Source organism: Schistocerca cancellata, chromosome 6 (assembly GCF_023864275.1).
Source record: "Schistocerca cancellata isolate TAMUIC-IGC-003103 chromosome 6, iqSchCanc2.1, whole genome shotgun sequence".
Lineage (NCBI taxonomy): Eukaryota > Metazoa > Arthropoda > Insecta > Orthoptera > Acrididae > Schistocerca > Schistocerca cancellata.
The window spans coordinates 123,210,562-123,224,968 of record NC_064631.1 but is presented as its reverse complement, the minus strand read 5'-3'; positions in this window follow the sequence as shown (position 1 = coordinate 123,224,968).

Here is a 14,407-nt window from a genome sequence, read left to right as displayed (position 1 = left end):
ACGTTTTCAAATTTTTCCGTGTGTAGACCGTCAAATCCTGCATGTGTCCAAGCAAATCTGAACATGTCCTGGAATTTTGCAGAGCGAAATTGATTATGTGTGAGTGCCTGAACTCTGATAATTGTCTGAAAAAAAAAATTTAAACTTTTTACTGGAGGAAGACTTGAACCAAGGACCTCTTGTTCCGCAGCTGCTCACTCTAACCACGGGACCACGGCTTTCCTGTGTCCACATCATCCTTGATGTTGCCTATGTTGCCCATGGACTTCTCAGTTGGTATATTCTGCTTATTTTTTCACAGTTCCACACAACTTCTTCCTGTTTTCTCGATTGATCTGTGTTCAGTTTTTTAAGGCATATCCACTGTGCCAAATTATAACTAAATCTGAGAGGAGTGCGATGGGGAGATTCCCTTGTCAGCTGAAATGCGTAAAAATTTTTACAGTATCTGTGACCGCATGTTTCCATGCATGCATAATAACGATAGCGTATTTGACTGTATTCTGCAGATTGTCGTAAATGCCTCATCATGTCATCTTATTCTCATCCACCTGATATCGTGTTTTGGATTTTATGTTTCGGAAAATGAGTTGGGAATAGTGTGTAGTACCACATTGTACTAATACAACTATAAAAACACCCGGATAATTGATTCTGAGAGTTTCAAGGAATAAGAAGATAAAGAGAAAGTGGTTATAACTTGCCACTAGAGATCGATATGATTAAGTAGCCCACTTCCCTATATGATACGTCAAAGATTTGGGTCTTAAAAACAAAACTGAAAATAAAACCGCATTTTAGAGAGCCCCTGCAGTTCGTCGAAGCTTATAACATGCATGTCATGAATGAAGATGTTTCGTATGTGGTGTTGCAGTCTAAAAATATTACGGCAGAGATCTTTCACCTCTGTCTACTGTAGTTGAGGATTCGATTGCAGATAAATGCTTGTGACAAGCAAGATTACGAAGATGACTGGTGGTAGTTACATTCCCAGTAATTTAAGTTGTGCTCTTAGATTCCTGTCTAACTGCATACTCGGAAATCTCAACATATTCGGGAAAAATGTTGAATTATTTCTGACAAGAAAAAATATAAAGGTTACTGTCGGCTATTTCACTCACAGCAATTTCATCTCCAACAATTTCATATTTCGTGTTTTAAACACACAGAAATCACGAAATCATTACTGAGGAAGTGCGCTCTTACATGTAAGTAATAACGAATATTGCACAAAAATGTTAACTTACACGAATAACAAGGTCTCAGAACGTGTTAAATATATGAAGAGGAAAAAAATTTTGCATCCACCCATGAGCGAATACCGTGACTTCTCATACTGTATTCCCGCGCACTAACCACTTGGCCACGCCAAACAACAGATTCCTGTACTATTGTGTAGAGGAACGTCGGCTCACTTTGTTGAGAAATGGTGCTGCGTAGGTCATAAATGCATGATAGTTTGGAAGGTTTCCAATATCAGGCTTCACATAATTGCTTTCCATTGTTACTTGAAAGTTGTAAACACGTTTCGATAATTAGTAACTCACCCATTTGAGGGAAAAAGTACACAAAGGAATTAGTAAAGTAAGTTCACACTCGTGTAATATACGTAAGCAGAGCCGATATCTTGATATTTAATGATCGTTAAACTCTTATTTGTATAAAAATAACACGTATTTTGAGAGAATATTGATCGAAAACTTTTTGTTTGATGTTATCATTCACAGTAACAACCTAACCTAACCATATTTCTAACAAAGGAGAATAGTCTATTATGAACTCATTTTCCTACTTGATGCGTCCTCTGGTGATTCTTTAGTAACACAATCACTAAATTCAAAGCTAAAACCGCTAAATATGTTTAAAATATAAAATAATAGGTGTACATACACCACAGCTCGCCGATCGACAGGGCTAGACAGAAATCCAAAACCTCTCGGTACAATTGTCGTAAAATCGGTGGGAGGGCCATTCGGTAACAAGTCTCAGAAACTTACTGAATAGGATATTTCGATAAAGAACCAAAAATGACGTCACTACCGAGACTAACCTACTACACCGATCGGTATGAACGATATAGAATAGGGCCCCACCGAAGGCACGTATTTACTTCCGGCAATCGGCTCCCGGCACAGGGCGCTGGGGCAGCCGACGGTAGCGCACAGTATGACTGAAAGCCATTGTCCGTGCGTTCATCGGCCGACATGTGGCGTAGTTGTCTCTCTTGCCACCGATCAGCAAACTTGCGCTATTGGTAGCCGAAATCTGGTACGTTCACACCTGTGTAGTTTCTTCTCTGACTGTGATAAATAAGACGCTTCGGTCATAGTTGGAGCCGTGTGTTCGCCGCATCTGACAGTCATCTTCGAAGACGAAATTTTGTGTAGTTTTCACAACGACGCCTGACGTTTCAGCAGGGAACCGTGTTCACAACTATCCCATCGGGAACGCCTCAAGCAATATAGTTGTCAGTTTAATTATCGTTCCATTAGTCTGCGAAAGGAGACAAAGAAAGCATATTGAATTACAAGTAACGTTTGTAGTGTCGACACATTGATTCTTCATGACCGCTACGCAATATTTTAAATAAACACTTTGTCAGTCAAGTTCTGATTGTGATGAGACTATGAATCTGACACTCAGTGAACCTGACCTTAAAGGAATATCAATTGCTCATACAACTTTTATCATTCCACACTGTATCTCTTTTCTTTCCATTTCGTCTTAAGTGGTACAAAAATTAAAATCTGTTTCGAGAACGGGAAACCTGCTCATAGTACTGATCAGCCTATACACGGTAAACATTATTAAAGCCGACTGGCAGCATGCACGGATTCCTGGCTGGAAATGGAGGAAAAATGTTCCTATGAATGTTTGTCCCGAAAAGCATCGTTGCCACGGTAGATGGTACTGACGAATGACAGCTTCTCTGACCAAGTGTCGTGTGTTCGTTGCGCATTGCAGGCTGTGTGATTGACGCATGGTGCTGTAAGCAGAAGAGTGGGACGGTATTCATGTCGGGAACAAGCCGAGATGGTGTTTGTGTATGGCCAAGCAGATGAAAACGGCTGAGAAATAGTTCGGATGTGCCATAACAAGTATCCTCGCAGACACTAACCACCTCACACAACATTTCAACTTCTTACACGTTCGTCTGTCTGAAAAGACCCATGATAAAAAAAAAGCCAGAGGACAGCTTGAAACCTTGTGTGACATGTTTGGCGTCTGTGAGGGTACTTGCTTTGGTATATTGCTGCATCTCGACCATTTCCATCTACTTGGCCGTAGAGTAACACTATGACGGCTTGTTCCTGACATGAGTACCGTATTATTCTGCTGCTTACAGTACACTGGGTCAATCACACATCCTGCAACACACATCCAACACAGGGAACGAGGTCAGAGGAACTTTCATTCGTCAGCGCCTTATACCGAGGCCTCTATGCAATTCCGGACACATGCTCATAGGCCCTATTTTTCCTTCATTTCCAGTCAGGAATTCGTCCCTGCTGTTTGTTGGTTTTATTAATGTTCACCCTGTGTAACTGAGTCTACAATTTGCAGCATTGCAACACTGTCACTACAAGATACTCGTAGAAGCAAAACTAAATAATAACTGTCATGTAGAGTTCAAAATGAAGCTCGTTCAAAGACAAGTACTTCAAACTCTCGATTATGGTGTCGCCACTCTGTATCTAATGAGCAACGCATTTCTGCTATTCAACTGTGACGATAATGTTATCGGCCACTTCACTGCATCCAGCTTGCCGACAGTCGTAAAGGCCACCGCATTATCACTGATTTGGCATCAGCAAAATTTTTGAAACTTTTCCCTTTCGCCCTAGGTCGTAATACTTCAATGAGAAAAACATGGGAGATGTATATGTTCTCAGAAAAGTAAAAAATCATCTCAACATCACTCTATAACGTTGCTGACTGCCAAAAATTTCTCTTTCTGACTCGATCTGCAAAGTTTTCAGGGAGCAATTATTCACCTCTCTAGATTCATAAGACGGTAAACACTCAGTCTCCTATCACAGTCTCAGTCTCTTTCTTGTACTTGGTTTTTAGCTCTCTCATCACATCATTAACCCTAGAGCTCTCAACCTAAACATGTGGTTTTCTTTCGGGGAGTAGCTTTCGCTGCCTCCGTGATCTGCTATTCAGTCAGAGTTCTTCGAGTTTAAATGTCACTAACGTGGCTTGAAAAATGTTATTCAGAAAACTATTACCAGTTCTTATACTATTATTAACATCACTGTCATTAATCCTTTTATTAACTAAATGAACAAAAAAATTATACAAATTTAGAAATTTGAGCAATTGCGTTTTGTAAGTGATGGGCTGATGCGAGCACTTGACAAGTCCCTTTGTACGTTATGAATTCAACAAACGTATTTTAGTGAACGTGCATGTTATCGTCATATGGTAAAAAGACAGATATTACAATACCGCCTTCTGCTGTTATATGGGGGTTATGGGAGAGGAGTGTGACGGGAAAATGGGGGAAGGGATACAAACAGGCGGAGGGGAAACATAGGCAAAACGGGGCGGTTAGCAGGGTACTTGAAATCATTTAAAATTGATGCTTTAAAAGCGTAGGCAAGAGCACAAATAATTAAACGTATATAAGTTTAAAAAATTTTAAAGGGTCTTCATAGAAACCCTTTAAAAAGTGATATGAAAAACTGAAGGCTTATGCACACATCAATGACTGTCGTAGCTGAGACTCATAAAAAGCTATTGACGTTTTCACGCCTAATGTAACATTCAAAACACATATAAAAAGAATTAAATTTCAAAGTGCTCGTATTTAAATACTTATGTGGGTATAAATAGCAAACATTCAACGGAACCAAAATCAAGGACAGTTTGTTAAACGTGTTGAGATTCGTCAGGCTCCAGCCAGCATGACGCTTAATTCTAATTACGCATGTTTACTAAATCACTAACATGATAGGTAGATATTATCATCGAGAATGTAATGTAGGACTTAATTTTTAAGGGACAGTAGTGATGATTCCTGAGATTTCTAATTGTAATATGTCTTGCCCTACTGAATCTCTGTGTAGTTGGAGGGTACAACGGCAGAGTAGTGGCCAAGGGGTGCCTGTAGGACAGGGTTGCTGAAACCAGGTCAGCGTCTGAGGAACCGGTCGACCTCCAAGACGAGGGTCGCGGGCCGTTTCGCCTTGGTCCTTCAGGTGGACTGGTGGTTCTGTGTTTCAGAGGATTAATGTTTGTACGAACTAGCGGCGCCTGGGCTGGTGTGGTCTACCACCAGTCTCCAGCGCTTTTTTCTATAGAGTGTCTCAAAATTGCTGTTCTCCATTGTCATAGTGGGCAGAGGCATCAGAGCGTTATGCTGCAAAACGGTGCAACTCCAGGCACCTTGGCAGGACAACATCGCTTCGTAATTCGCGGAAGACCGAAACTCCACTGTTAGGACCAGCTTTGTGGCTTTCTGTCGCCTCTCTGGCGCCGCTATTAAAATCACTGCCCACAAGGAGTATAAGCGGAAAATAGAGACTGTATTACGGTTCGTCGGCGTTCACAAACTATCGGGAAGGTAAGATTCCATTCGTCGGAAGTTGCAACTTTCCAAAATGATCAAATTATTTTGTACAATGAGCACGCCAGGCTTTAGACGAGATATCCCAATGTTAGAGCTAGGGGTGTTCATTTCCACTGGCTTACCAGCAGTTTTGGGGACATCGAGAGAGCAAAAATACACTCCTGGAAATGGAAAATAGAACACAATGACACAGGTGTGTCAGACCCACCATACTTGCTCCGGACACTGCGAGAGGGCTGTACAAGCAATGATCACACGCACGGCACAGCGGACACACCAGGAACCGCGGTGTTGGCCGTCGAATGGCGCTAGCTGCGCAGCATTTGTGCACCGCCGCCGTCAGTGTCAGCCAGTTTGCCGTGGCATACGGAGCTCCATCGCAGTCTTTAACACTGGTAGCATGCCGCGACAGCGTGGACGTGAACCGTATGTGCAGTTGACGGACTTTGAGCGAGGGCGTATAGTGGGCATGCGGGAGGCCGGGTGGACGTACCGCCGAATTGCTCAACACGTGGGGCGTGAGGTCTCCACAGTACATCGATGTTGTCGCCAGTGGTCGGCGGAAGGTGCACGTGCCCGTCGACCTGGGACCGGACCGCAGCGACGCACGGATGCACGCCAAGACCGTAGGATCCTACGCAGTGCCGTAGGGGACCGCACCGCCACTTCCCAGCAAATTAGGGACACTGTTGCTCCTGGGGTATCGGCGAGGACCATTCGCAACCGTCTCCATGTAGCTGGGCTTCGGTCCCGCACACCGTTAGGCCGTCTTCCGCTCACGCCCCAACATCGTGCAGCCCGCCTCCAGTGGTGTCGCGACAGGCGTGAATGGAGGGACGAATGGAGACGTGTCGTCTTCAGCGATGAGAGTCGCTTCTGCCTTGGTGTCATTGATGGTTGTATGCGTGTTTGGCGCCGTGCAGGTGAGCGCCACAATCAGGACTGCATACGACCGAGGCACACAGGGCCAACACCCGGCACAAATAGGTAACTGTAGCTGTTAGCAACAAAAGGAAGCATTTGCTCAGATCTTTCGCTATTGTAAGCTATAGTGAAGTAGCCCGCTTTGCCCGATTTCTCCTTCCCAAATTAGGTCCATTTTTAGTCAGTTTGTGGGAAATGTCCAGGTTTGTTAGAAATTGTAGCGGCTCTAGATACATAGGATGCTGAACGTAAAGTTATCGTGAAATCTTACGTTCGGTTTTGTCAAATAGGAAGAATTCCACAGCCAGCTGGACACGGGCAGTGCTCGCAGACCATCACAAAATTGTCCAGCGTCGTCAGACTGGCACCGATTCGTCCAGCGTTTATATTGGTTCCCTGAGGGAAGTGGTGGGTTGATGAGGTGGAGGGTATATCAAGACCATTCTACGCCCCCTCCTCCTCATTCTTTCGTCAACCACCATGGTGGAAAGTCTGTCGTCTTGTTCTCGCTCGCGCGAGTATGTTTCCTCATTTCTTGCGTGCGTGTTACCAGTTTATGTGCAATAGATGAAAAGTTCAGCAGCGGCATCATGCACCGTCGGTAGTGCCAGTGGCGGCAAACGGCAGAGACCTTTAGAGCAGTATGGGGAATTACCTGATAAGTATAGATTGAAATCGGTAGCTATAACTTTCCTCCTCCACTATGAATTTCATAGTATTTAAGCCATCTCTTCTTTAGTTTCAGGCCGTATCCACCAACACCAAAGCGTGGATGGTATGAACCTTATCGTGCAACAGCAGACACAGTGGCATCAGCTGCTCCATCATCAGCAGCATTGGCAGAATTGTAAGTATATATACCTTCTTTACACTACTGGTGTGACCAGCGAGCCGTAGATGATTTCGAGAGACATCAAAATCGATAAAGGTAACTTTTTCAAAAATAATTTCGTACTGATTACATGTGTTATTGTTTCAGCATACATCCAGCGGCTAATTGATGAATCTGAGTGGTAACAGCAGCAGCAGCTACAGCCACCGTTGTTGGTACACTTGCTGCTGCTGGAGCAGCTGCAACCCCTGTTGTCGCTGCCACTGCTGCTGCTTGTATGTATTTGATGATCTGTAGACAACTTTTGCGGTGTTTAACTGTCAGTGCAATACAGAGTTCTGTATAATATAATTTTGGCACTGAATGTCTCATCTGCAGAAATCCACAGCAGACGGTGCTTCCACACCAGCAGCAGCAGCAGCTTGATGGGTACATTCAGTGACAAATGGGTTGCCCTGTCACGTTTGCTAGGAGGAATTCATCCTGTGTTATTCTGTGACATCGGTATCCACAGGTATCGCGTCAGCAGTGTTAAAAACACGTGCTGTCCAGGAGAATCTCTCGTATGGGGAGCACGTGAGCACGTGAGGGCGCCTTGGAGTCGGTGGAACACTCGAAGAACTCTAACTGTATTCCCTGAAAATGGACCCAACTTTCACCTGCGTCAGAATGATGACGCGCTTGCCTGCATCCGTCGGCGCTTTGTGATGGTGTCGAAGGGCATCTGCCCTTAGAGCGACTGCGCTCTGCAAATAGGTCTTTGCCTCTGTCCGGTCGCGTCATTAACAGTGCCTAGGTTATCACGTTTTTCGAGAGGAATTTCTTAGGTGTCAAGAATGAAAGAGATGCCGCGCCTCATGCATGAGTGACCTGAATGGGGACCTGCGTGTGGCTTGGCAGCTGATGGCCATGGGGGCCATGGGTGCATCCCGACTTCTGGGAGTGTGTGCGGTAGCCTCCTGTGCAGTCCAGTGGACAGGGGCGGCGGATGGTACCTGCGCACATTGGAGCCCATTTTTTAGTAGCGATCTTTTGCTTAAACTATAAAGCATCGATTTGACCGACCAATAGGGTACTGCGAATTAAGAAAAGCTACCTCATACATGTAGGGAATATCGATTTAATTAACTTGCTTATTTTTTTATATCAGCGTTGTGTTAGCGGTACAATAGTTAATGGGAGGGTGTGCGTGATTGGGTGATGTGGAGCAGAACACCAGGTTAAATTCAGAACACTACGCTAATTTTCATAATTTTTGTGTAAAATTCAGTATTATAATTTAAGGGGGGTGTGTGACAAAGAGGAAAAATGCGCCAGTAGTGGGTTTCAAAAGCATGCGAATTTCGAAAAATGTCCCAGAAAATGGTGGGAGGACATAACTGATTACTTAATTTGTTATCAAAGTCGATACAATAGTTCTAGGAAATTGGGGTGATATGGAAAACCACTTTATAGAACAGTAGGTTAAGTGCCGACAAAGTCCCAAACATTAGGTTAAGACACCCAGAGTACAGTACCGAACATTAGGTTATGCAACATGTTTGCCTCATGTAACTGCTTCTTGCAAGACCTTATGTTTCCAAACAGCAGAGAATTATGAGCAACAGAAATCCAACCCCCATATATTGTATTTTTTATAAATAAACAATATACCCTCGAAATTCCTGTTATGAGATCCTTCCTCTCTACTAATTTCCATATATTCCATACATTGCCTTGAATGCCCTAAACTGTTTAAATAAACAATATTCCACACACAGCTATCGATTTCCCTCAAAATGACTGATTAATTGAGTCTTTTTCCCATCAGTTTAGAGGGGGCAGGGCAGGAGAGGAGGGGGGTATACCAGAGGGTGAGACGTTACTTAATTGATCAATTTAATTAAGTAGTCAATCAAATTGATAAGCGGAGAGGGGGGCCTATTCCAATAACTCAGCCCTGCAAGTGTACCTACAGCAGTGTCGGGGGAGGGGTTTAGTGGAGGGGGAACCATAGGTTAAGTGCCTGTCAATAAAAATGAAGGATTCTTTTAGCACAACAATCAAAGGAGAACAATAGGTTAAGTAACTGTCAATCAAAGGAGAACAATAGGTTTGCCCCGGAGTGCATACCAGCCTCTGATGTAGGCATGCTGCTCTAACAAAATGGACTAGTGCCCACCTTGCAGTCCTACTCACTGTATCACACATAAATCTGTGGGATTCATTCAGTCTGTAAAGGTTGGTTAAAGCCTTTCCCTAATTCGTACTTCCTTCCATTCATGCATACGTAATTTTTTACCTTCAGTGGAACTGTCCTGTTATCATAACCATAGCGGCGTCAGACTTTTTGTTTTACTGTAGGTTTTTCTGCCAAAAAAGGCAGTATATATGGGATATGGGACATCGGGGGCGATTAGATCATAATTAACATTAATTAATAATGAATATTAGGTTACGTCAAATCACACCTATTCCCTCATGAGAATAAGTCTCTTGGCACATTGTTGCGTAAACTTACGCAAGTCAAAACTGAACCTAAGTGACTTGAAGTTAGAGTGACTGATGGTCTGCTAAGCACACGTTACTTCAGCTTCTGCCCTGTGCTCTCTCCTGCTCAAGTGTCTCCAAAAAAACTGCAAGCGTCTCGAAAAACTACTTCTTTCTACACTCCTGGAAATTGAAATAAGAACACCGTGAATTCACTGTCCCAGGAAGGGGAAACTTTATTGACACATTCCTGGGGTCAGATACATCACATGATCACACTGACAGAACCACAGGCACATAGACACAGGCAACAGAGCATGCACAATGTCGGCACTAGTACAGTGTATATCCACCTTTCGCAGCAATGCAGGCTGCTATTCTCCCATGGAGACGATCGTAGAGATGCTGGATGCAGTCCTGTGGAACGGCTTGCCAAGCCATTTCCACCTGGCGCCTCAGTTGGACCAGCGTTCGTGCTGGACGTGCAGACCGCGTGAGACGACGCTTCATCCAGTCCCAAACATGCTCAATGGGGGACAGCTCCGGAGATCTTGCTGGCCGGGGTAGTTGACTTACACCTTCTAGAGCACGTTGGGTGGAACGGGATACATGCGGACGTGCATTGTCCTGTTGGAACAGCAAGTTCCCTTGCCGGTCTAGGAATGGTAGAACAATGGGTTCGATGACGGTTTGGATGTACCGTGCACTATTCAGTGTCCCCTCGACGATCACCAGTGGTGCACGGCCAGTGTAGGAGATCACTCCCCACACCATGATGCCGGGTGTTGGCCCTGTGTGCCTCGGTCGTATGCAGTCCTGATTGTGGCGCTCACCTGCACGGCGCCAAACACGCATACGACCATCATTGCCACCAAGGCAGAAGAAGCGACTCTCATCGCTGAAGACGACACGTCTCCATTCGTCCCTCCACTCACGCCTGTCGCGACACCACTGGAGGCGGGCTGCAGGATGTTGGGGCGTGAGAGGAAGACGGCGTAACGGTGTGCGGGACCGTAGCCCAGCTTCATGGAGACGGTTGCGAATGGTCCTCACCGATACCCCAGGAGCAACAGTGTCCCTAATTTGCTGGGAAGTGGCGGTGCGGTCCCCTACGGCACTGCGTAGGATCCTACGGTCTTGGCGTGCATCCGTGCGTCGCTGCGGTCCGGTCCCAGGTCGACGGGCACGTGCACCTTCCGCCGACCACTGGCGACAACATCGATGTACTGTGGAGACCTCACGCCCCACGTGTTGAGCAATTCGGCGGTACGTCCACCCGGCCTCCCGCATGCCCACTATACGCCCTCGCTCAAAGTCCGTCAACTGCACATACGGTTCACGTCTACGCTGTCGCGGCATGCTACCAGTGCTAAAGACTATGATGGAGCTCCGTATGCTACGGCAAACTGGCTGACACTGACGGCGGCGGTGCACAAATGCTGCGCAGCTAGCGCCATTCGACGGCCAACACCGCGGTTCCTGGTGTGTCCGCTGTGCCGTGCGTGTGATCATTGCTTGTACAGCCCTCTCGCAGTGTCCGGAGCAAGTATGGTGGGTCTGACACAGCGGTGTCAATGTGTTCTTTTTTCCATTTCCAGGAGTGTAGTTAATGGGAGGTTGTGCGTGATTAGGTGACATGGAGCACAACAGCAGGTTAAGTGCAGAACACTGCGCTAATTTTTATGCAAAATGCCGTACTATAGTTCCAGGGGGTGGAAGAAATGGCGTTCTAGAGCCTGTGAAATTCGAAAAATGTACCAGAAAATGGTGGGTGGACATAACCGATTACTTAATCTGGTGTCAAAGGCAGTACAATAGTTTAAGAAAATGGGGGTGATATGGAAAACTACTTAATAGAACAATAGATTAAGTGCTGACAAAACATTAAGTTAAGACACCCACAGCACAGTGCCGAACATTAGGTTATGCAACGTGTTTGCTCCATGTAATTACTTCTTGCAAGACTTACATGTTTCCAAACAGCAAAGAATTACTAGCAAGAGAAATCCGAGCCACACAAACTGAATATCTTATAAATAAAAAATATACCCTTTAATTTCTTGTTATGAGATCCTTCCTCTCTACCAATGTCCATATATTCCATACATTGCCTTCAATGCATTACATTGTTTAAATAAACAATATTCCACACACAGCAATCGTTTTCCCTCAAAATGATCGATCAATTGAGTCTTCTTCCCATCAATTTCCGGGAGGGAGAGTGGGAGGGGAGGGGGGCATACCAGAGGGGGAGAGTTTGATTAACTGATCAGTTTAATTAAGCAATCAATCAAACTGACAACAGTGAGAGGGAGACAGCTATTCCAATGACTCAGACCTGAAAGTGTACCTGTAGCAGTGAAGGTGGAGTGGGTGGGGGAGGGGGAATGATAGTGGTTGTGTGTGTGTGTGTGGGGGGGGGGGGCATAGTTTAAGTGTCTGTCAATCGGAAGGAAGGATCCTTTTGGCAGAACCATAAGTTAAGTACCTGTAAATTAATGGAGAACAATAGGTTAAGTACCTGTCAATCGAAGGAGAACAGTAGGTTTGCCCCTGAGGGCATACCTGCCCCTGATGTAGGCAAGTTGCACTAACAAAATGAACTGGTGCTCCCCTTGCCCTCCTACTACAGTGGAAGATAATTGTAAATTTAGAATAATCATCTGCAGGGGTAATGGAATCGAGCTATGGACAACCAATAAACAAAGGACACGATGTATGGATATGTCATAGTTTAAAAGTGCAGAAAGACTTTAAACTATTTTGGATGTAAGATGAGTCATTAAGAAACCACAGAATATATTAAAATGCGCAAGAAAAACTCGCTTTATAAAGTAAATGGAACTTTTCTTTGGGGAAATGTTGTCAAAATAGGGGAAAACTGACAGAAAATGTCTAACACTATCAAGTAGTTGTTCTGAAAACATAGCTCTAACTTATAATTATGCCAGGAAGAGGGAGGTACGTTGCATGATACTAGCGTTGTAATTCCATAATAGGTGATCATTACAGATAATCAGAATTGAAGGAATAAGGCAGAGCGGTAGAGATCCAAATAACGTGTCTCAGACATTTCGGTTTTCTGTACGTGGAACTGTGGAACACAGTAGCACCTGGATAAAGTTTCATAAGCTTCCAAAAATAGGGCATCGTGCATCAGTTCGATACGAGCCGTAGAAGATAATTGGGTAATGAGATTAGAGAGTAGTAAAATGGTTCATGTCAAAGTATATATTGCTTTCGAAACAAATGTAACACGATTATTTGGTGAAATGCCGCGTTCAGTTACTGCTATGGACTGAAACGTCAGGCCAATTTTAGAGGCGACATATATGAATATAAGAACTGTAAAATTTGTATATAAATATTCCGCTGTTGTCTAAAATAACCTCAGAGAATGACGCAGAAAGGCTTGAATTCTGCTTTGGAGGTATTATCATTGAGCGACGGCCAGAGAATTTTTGTTTATACCAGACAGCGGCAGTGCTGACAGAATTTTCCGTACAGTTAATCTTAATGTTGGTTATAGTGTGAAGACTTTGGAACCTACTACCGATCAAATTCATGACTCTTAAAGAGTTTGAGAATCTTTGGCAGAGTCATTCTTAGCCTCTGACAATGAAGGAAAATAGCTGGCTAGAAATATCACCGTGAGAAAAGAGTTTTTCTCTGACATCGTGTTGTGTATAAGTATATGAACTATGCGTACAGAAGCTTTATACATTCCGTAACTATAACACAACTGCAGTATTGTACAAATCCTCACTTTCTAGTTGAAAAGTGAGCTTCAGTGAAAGTCTACAAAAGGGCTTACATTTTTCCTCTCAGCAATGTGAAATGACAAGTGTCGTAAATCAGTTACTGATATGCCATACTAACTTTGTTCCTTGTCAGAAATAGCGTTAAGGAGTCCTTACTCTTAGCTCTTGTCTGAATACACGTCCGAAGTTCCCGAAAATCTCCGTATCTTTTGTTGCATTACGGGTTCTAAGAGCTTTTCTTTTATATGTGTTTCTCGAACTACCGAATATTTTTGCTGCTGTAGCAAACGCCATCTTTCCTTTTCTTAGGGAGTCCAATACCTGTTGCACAGCTAGGATATCGCATGGTTGTCACATTGATTTTCTTAATTTCGTGACATGTTGACATACATCTATAATAAGAGAACGTAGCTATTCACCAGGTTGTTAATACACAGTAGTACACTTACTTTATGTACATTATCCTCTTATTATTAATTCCTTTGTCTTGAAACAAGGCCAAAACATTACAAAATGCATGTTTGGCCAAAGTAACCACCTCCCCCCAGGACTATGGCCGATTGGGCACCGTCACTCTAAATCCTGTTTAAATACGACATTAAATAACCTAGACACTGTGGTTTTCAAGGCTAAAACAAAACGTTCTACCTGCATTGTAGAAATTGTCACATTGTAAACTTTTTTAAATACATGGAAATGAATTTATGATTTGCCTTTCATCGAACTCAGAGATTTCATTGCAGAGAAGCGTGCGTAATTATCACCACGAAAATCGCCGACAAAGCAAGGTAGTGTATTTGAATATTCTCTACAACAGAGGAAACCAAAGTGGCTTCTTTACTCAGC